The following is a 7,463-nucleotide window of genomic DNA, read 5'->3' as shown; positions in this document are numbered from 1 at the left end:
CATCTTTCTCTTTCATTCAGATGCTATCTGAGACACCTCTGTTGTCTCCAGCCCTTGTGCTGGGCCTGGTACACAGTAGGAGCTGAATGAATGTCTGTTGAATGCCTGAACTTTACCTCAGATGGCTTCACGGCTCAGGCCCTTGGCTTCAGGTTCCTGCTGCTCCAGTCTCTTCCTAGGTGACAGGAAAACTTTGCAAAGATGAATGGAGAAAGAGCTAGCCTCAGCATCCCTGCTGGTCAGGCTCCTTCTTCCTCCAGACATCCTTTCATAATTAAGACACATTCCCCCCCCACAGCCCTTCATACACTGCCATGGCCAGAGGGAGAGCCGGCCTTGACATAAGCTTTGAGGAACAGTTCCTCCTCCCTCTTTCCTCAACCACTTCCTTTTCCAAAAGTCTGCCCATAATTCTTCATAAAGTTTTTGTGCAGCTAGCTCTTGGCTTCCTTCATTACTCATTCCTGTTGTCATTTATTAGGAGAGAAGGGAGGGAGAAGATGAGGTGGAAGACAGGAGAGGGTAAGTAATGCCTTTATGTTCCAGATCTTCGTCTTTTCAGCGAAGTGACAAGTACCGATTAAGCAGAAGTAATTCCTCTTCTTTGGCACTTGCTGCTGGGAAGAGGATGAATGACTTACTGTGAATGACTTACAGCGTCTCCCTGAGGGAGGGTCCCCATAGGCAGTCGACAAGCCCTGAATTTTTTTTTTTTTGGTCTTCTTTCAGCAGAATTGAGTTCACATTTTCTGCCATTGTCTTGTCCTCTTTCACTCACAGAAATATTTGTATTATTTGTGGTTTGATTTTTTATGATTATTAGACACTAACCATACTTTGGAGAGATCCATTTTTTCATCCATCTTTGCTGATTTCTAAAAAAATTTTAAAGATGTGGGGTACAATTCAGGGTTAGGTATACAAATGTTCATCATGCAGGTATTCTTGTGGATGAGGTGTGCTCCTCCCTCCCCTGGCAATTTCCCTCAACTGCCAATCCCACCCCCGTCCCCTGACAGTTTCCCATTACTGCCATTCCCTTTCTTATAATATTATGATAATTGTTCAAGGTCTGTTTATGAGTGAAAACATATGGTACTCTGTTCTTTGTTTCTGTGATAGATCAATGAGTATGATCGACTCTAAATCCATCCAAGTTGCTGGGAGGTCCATATGTTTGTCCTTCTTTGTGGCTGCATAATATTCCATTGTGTATATGTACCACATTTTTTTATCCAGTCCAGCTTCGATGGGCAACATGGTTGGTTCCATGTTTTTGCTATTGTGAATAGAGCTGCAACAAACATACGTGTGCAGGTATCTTGTAGAATGATTTGGGTTCCTTTGGGTATATTCCCAATAAGGGAATTGCTGGGTCATATGGAAGGTCAATTTCTAATTCTTTCAGAAATCACCACACTGTCTTCCAATGAGGTTGCACTAGTTTGCATTCCCACCAGCAGCGTAGAAGCATTCCCTTTTCACTGCATCCTCGCCAGCATCTGTTGTTTGTTTTACTAATGACCTTTCTTATTGGGGTTAGGTGGTGTCTTAATGGGGTTTTGATTTGCATTTCTCAGATGATGAGTGAGACTGAGTACTTTTTCATGTGTCTGTTGGCTGCCCGTATATCTTCTTTTGAGAAGTGTCTTTTCATGTTCTTTTGCCCACTTTTTAACGTGGCTGTTTGCTTTTTTGTTGTTGTTGTGTTTCAGTTCCTTGTAAATCCTAGATGTTAAGCCTTTGTCAGATATACAGTTGGCAAATATTTTTTCCCATTCTATGGTGCTGTCTCCCTGCTCTCTTGATGGTTTCTTTTGCTTTGCAGAAGCTTGTCAATTTGATGAGGTCCCACTTGTCTATCTTATTTCTTATGGTATGAGTACTTCATCTCTGCTGATTTTTAGTGCCTGGTTTAATTCAGGAGTTTTGATCTCTGGAGGAACCATCATCCACCTCTGGGTGTGTTTGGAAGAGCTCTGGTTACTCCCAAAGTCAACTCCCGATGCTTATTCCCAAGTCTGCAAATTGCTTTGCCCTCTCTTGTAATGATGCTTCCTTGAGCATCACAAATTCTACACATTCATTAGATTTAAAGCAAGCCTGTGCACTCTGTGGAAACTGAGACCCTGAAGAGATTAGCTGCTCTGTGTACTCATTCACCCACACAGTCACATGCACAGGCAGAGGGTAGTGACTTCACTGTCTACAGGGATGTTAAGCAGGCAAAATTGTGCTACTGTCCTGGGTTCCTCAAAGTCCTCCAGCCTCTGGGGTCACCCTGCCCTTTGTGATTCAAATAGAATAATTCAGGCCCTATTTCTACACATAGTGGGAAACTAGTGCCATACTCATAATCAATGTTTTCAGAGATCCTCAAGGGCTTATGGAGACCTCTTGGTCTTTGTGGTGAGCTCAAATATGTATGGAAATTCTTTGATATTCTTCCTATCAAGAGGTGGAGCTTAATTTGCTTCCCCTTGAGTATGGGCTGACCTTAGTGATTTGCTTTTAATAAACAGAAGATAGTAAAAGTGATGTTACTTGATTCCAGAGGCTAGGTTTTCACAAAAGACAATTAAGCTTCTCTCAGGCTCTCTCTCTTTGGATGCATTCTTTGGAACCCTGCTGCCATGCTGTGAGAAAGCCCAGGTCACAGGGAGAAGCCAGGTGTAGGTGTTCTCTTAGCTGAGGTCTCAGGTGGCATGTGAGTGAGAGAGCCTTTGAAAGGACATCCAGCCACCATCTGACTGCAAACTCTCTACTTCCTGGGAGTACTGTCCCCTTTCTTTGCTGCTTGGTTACACACACATCATTTCTCCTCTTCCTTCACGCTGGCACAGCAGCACTAATGCAAGGTGAGTGTGTGCAGTGGATGATATGAAGATTTGGGGTCAAAGGGGGGGTGTGCAGTGAAGACCACAGAACAAATGAGAACTTAAATTTGACTGTTAGATGTACCTGTATGAAAATTCACAGGAACTTCCTACCACAGAGTGTTCTTGCAGGTCCTGTCTTCCACCTCTGAACAGTAGCTTTCTGCCATCGTCTTGGGCCTCTGTTTCACTCCCTCCCCTCAATCCTCCTCTCTTTTTTAGTTACATTAATCTTGTTTTCATATGCAGAGCCATTCAATGGCTAGATTCTTAGTCCATAAACTTAGGGTCGCAAGAAATGAAATGTTATTTCTTCACATTTAAACTTATTTTTTTCCAATTCCCTTCCTATAGATGACAGAAACAGATTCCATTCATTTTAGGGGGTTCTCTACAGTTGCAAATTTCTCCAAGCAACAGCTTGGCAAAGTCACTTCAAAATATGTTAAAGAAACATGTTTTGGGGGCAAAATATTTTTATTTCCTTTAGGGCTTGCTATCTGTCATGTGATGCTAGACCAGAGTCAGGTTGGAATTTGACATCTTATTGTCACAGGATCTGTTTTGTCAGTCTGATAATCTCTATTTCACTGTTAATACTAGTCAGTTGTGCTTAAAACACCACAAGGGAAGGGATATATCTGTGTGTGTCTGACCTCTTTACCCGCCATGGCCTATATTTAGTTTTTCAGGTTTCCCTTGGCTCAGAGGGAATCTGTTCTGTCGGCTGGAGGGCTTACAATTTTATTTTTGCTTTACACCAGGCAGAGGTTGTCATGGGCATGATTAGCAGCAGATGAAGGGACATGAAGGTGGCCTGAAGGAGTCAGCTTGTGCAGAGCCTGGGAGGCAGTTTGGCTTCCATCCCAAGGGTAAGAGGTATGAGCCCATTGAATGTTCCTGGGCAAAGTAGTGCCCTATTCAAATTCCTTTCTCTCTGCTCCCTCTCTTGGTGTTTGCTCATTTCATTCTTCCCACCTGAAGTGCCCGGTGCCATTCTCTTCCTTGTATGGGAAGAATTTCTGACTTTGCTCAGTCCGGACCATATCTCCTTCCCCCCTACTCCTGATCCTTGTATCTCCCAGCACCTTTTTTGCAGCCACGCTAAACATGCAGACTTCTGAATACCCTCTTCTCTCTTCTATCTCCAAGCCTTTGCCCTTGTGGTTCCCTTCGCCAGGAATACCCTTCTCATTCCTGTCTCTACCTGGCTATCTCTTACCCATCCTTCAGGTCTTGGTTATGGAACTACCTCCCCAAATCATATCCAAGCCCCTAGCGGAGCCAAGACTCTCCCACTGTGCTCTTATAGATATTTCTGATTTGTGTTCTAAAGTGTTCCAAAGGGGACCCAACCTAACCTTTGGTCTGTGAGTTGAGCCCCCAGCCCAGATCTACCTGGACAGGGTGGCTGAGTCACTTCCTGAAGTGAATTCTTTTAGCAAAAGGAGAAGGGAAGAGGGATCCCAGAGTTCCCAGGCCCTGAAGCTCTGACCCAAGGCTTAATGCATATAGAACATAATAAGATTAGTGGGAAAATAATTAGGCAGCTATGAGTAAGGGTGTGGCCCCAGGGAGGGGACCCAAATCTCATTCAAGTTTCTATGGTCCTGGCCCTAGTTTCAGAGTCAGAAGATCTGGGTCCTGTTCACAGAAGATGTCAATCTTTGTAAAATATCTAAGATCATTTACCCTGGGACAAATGTGAGTGACCTCAGGCCTGTGACACCTGTCCCAGAAGGTCCTTAGAATGTGTGCCATGGTGGTTAAATTGTAGCTTGGTTATATACATTTTAGGGAGAAAGAAGTTGCAGAAAATCATAAGTCAATACATATGAAGTTTATATTGGTTTGGCTGGAAAGGCAAGACATCTCTAAGTGGTGGCTTGTAGGTTATAGGTGGATTTAAAGATTTCTTGACTGGCAATTAGTAGCAAGAGTCAGGGTCTTAGCTAAGGAATTTTGAAATCAGTTTAGGAAATAAGGCTTGAGGAATGATGAGGGAGTCTAGTTTCTTGATAAGTAAATGAAGCCTCATGGGTGGCAGACTTGAGAGATAATCGGTAGTAAGTGTCTTAAAAGGTGTCCAGAGTCCAGGAGTCCTCAAAGGACAGCTTTGCAGGATCATAAAATAATTGATTTTCCTTTTTCATTTGTATGTGATATTATACCAGAGTCAGGTTGGAAAGTAAGCCACATTATATAGGGTTAATTTAAAAAATGATCTCCCTGGCCCCCATAGTTAAGAATTTGGCAAGAAAAAGAAAAAAGATCAGAGTTTAGTCCTCAATTCTAACCCAGTGCCAGTACTGATTTGCTGTGTGACTCTGGGAAGTTCCTTCTCTTCTCTTGAGCCTCAGTTTCTTTATCTATGATAGATATTATAGATATTCTTATCTATAAAATAAAAGGGCTGAAATAGACAATCTTTGAGGTCTCCCCATGAGCACCATGCTGGGTATGGAAACAAACCACACTCCGTTCCTGCCCTCATGGAGCACACAGTCCAGAGGGTGTCAGACTCATACTCCCATCGTTCTAACACAGTGCACTGCAAACTGGAAAGGATGAGCTTGTGGCCAGACTCAACGGGGCAAGTCCTGGCTGAGTCATCCTGGGCAACTGTCTTTACCTCTCTAAGCATCAATTTCCCCTTTGGTAAAATGAAGATAATAATTCCTTGCTACGGAGGGTGTGTTATGATGATTAAATGGAAAAAAAAATCTAAAGAACTCGATGTTCCAGACATTGTTATAGGGACTGTAATAATCAAGAGAGGTTTGTGGGGGTTCTCAGGAGGAAAGGGTTCACTCTACTTGGAGTGGAGGTGGACTGAGGAGGCTTCCCAGGAGGGTCCCTGAAGGATGAAGAGGAGACCCTGAGGAGGAGACTGAAGAGGCATTGTGGACATGGCCTTAGAGCCCCCATAACTGACTGCCAGGCTGAGTTTTCTATCCAGAGTTGCTGTAGTCTTCACAGATTCTGCCCATTTGCTAAAGGTGGCTTCTGCTCCCCTCAGTATTGCTGGACCCAGCTCCTGCTCTGCTCTGTGTCCTTTCTCAGCTGAGGTCTCAGGTGGCATGTGAGTGAGAGAGCCTTTGAGAGGACACCCAGCCACCATCTGACTGCAAACTCTCTACTTCCTGGGAGTACTGTCCCCTTTCTTTGCTGGTTGGTTACACACACACCATTTCTCCTCTTCCTTCACGCTGGCACAGCAGCACTAATGCAAGGTGAGTGTGTGCAGTGGGCAATATGAAGATTTGGGGTCAAAAGGGGGGGGGTGTGCAGTGAAGACCACAGAACAAATGAGAACTTAAATTTGACTATTAGATGTACCTGCATGAAAATTCACAGGAACTTCCTACCACAGAGTGTTCTTGCAGGTCCTGTCTTCCACCTCTGGACAGTAGCTTTCTGCCATCGTCTTGGGCCTCTGTTTCGCTCCCTCCCCTCAATCCTCCTCTCTTTTTTAGTTACATTAATCTTGTTTTCATATGCAGAGCCATTCAATGGCTAGATTCTTAGTCCATAAACTTAGGGTCGCAAGAAATGAAATGTTATTTCTTCACATTTAAACTCACTTTTTTCCAATTCCCTTCCTATAGATGACAGAAACAGATTCCATTCATTTTAGGGGGTTCTCTACAGTTGCAAATTTCTCCAAGCAACAGCTTAAGTCACTTCAAAATATGTCAAAGAAACATTTTTTGGGGGCAAAATATTTTTATTTCCTTTAGGGCTTGCTATCTGTCATGTGATGCTAGACCAGTCAGGTTGGAATTTGACATCTTATCCCCAGGCTTCTTTGGCTGACCACCATTTCCTACTCATCTCTCTCACTCCCCTCTGCCCAAGACCTGTTTCCTGCTCTGAGAAAGATCCAATGTCCTCCTCAATTCCCTCAGAGCCCTGTCCTCGCCCTACCTCACTCTCATGCCCCTGCTCCACCTAGGCATGGCCAATCTGGCACCATAGTTCTCATGTCCTCCTGCGTGTTGGGACCTCTGTCTGTCCTGCATTTGCAGCTTTGTTCCTTTCAGTATTTAAAAATGCATAGATGTCCCCATTTTAAAAGCGGAGAAGCCTTTCCTGAACAATTTAGTGCCCCTGAGCTTCTTCCCATCACAACCATGCTCAGGAGAGTTTGTGTCTAAGCCCACTGAACACATTCCTTACCTCTCAATCCTTCATCCATTGTTTTCTGTAGCTCCGCCCATCCTGGTCAATTCGCATGACAGTTCTCTGAGCACTGCCTTTATTCTAAATCTGCTCAGCTCCCATCACCAGATCTGAGGGCCGGGCAGTGTCTGATGACCACAGAAAAGGGAGTTGTTTCCAGAGCAGGGCAGGAGGCCCGGCAGGGACAAAGGTATTTAGCAAGCTTTTGCAGTTTTTGGAATGTGTCCTAAGCCTAAGTACTGTCTAATTGCCTGAACTGCCACAGGGCAGGGGCAGGACACACAGGATGATATTACTATAACCTAATCCCTGTAATTTGATCACTTGCTCTGACCTTCACCTGTGCCAGCAATCTTTGGTTGTTCTTGCAGAAATTGGGCTGCCATCTGCCATCTGGCCTGTTTT

The sequence above is a fragment of the Carlito syrichta genome, unplaced genomic scaffold (genome assembly GCF_000164805.1).
Source record: "Carlito syrichta isolate Samal-C Ts95f unplaced genomic scaffold, Tarsius_syrichta-2.0.1 Scaffold302919, whole genome shotgun sequence".
In the NCBI taxonomy this organism is placed as follows: Eukaryota; Metazoa; Chordata; class Mammalia; order Primates; family Tarsiidae; genus Carlito; species Carlito syrichta.
Note: the sequence above shows the minus strand (reverse complement) of the source record.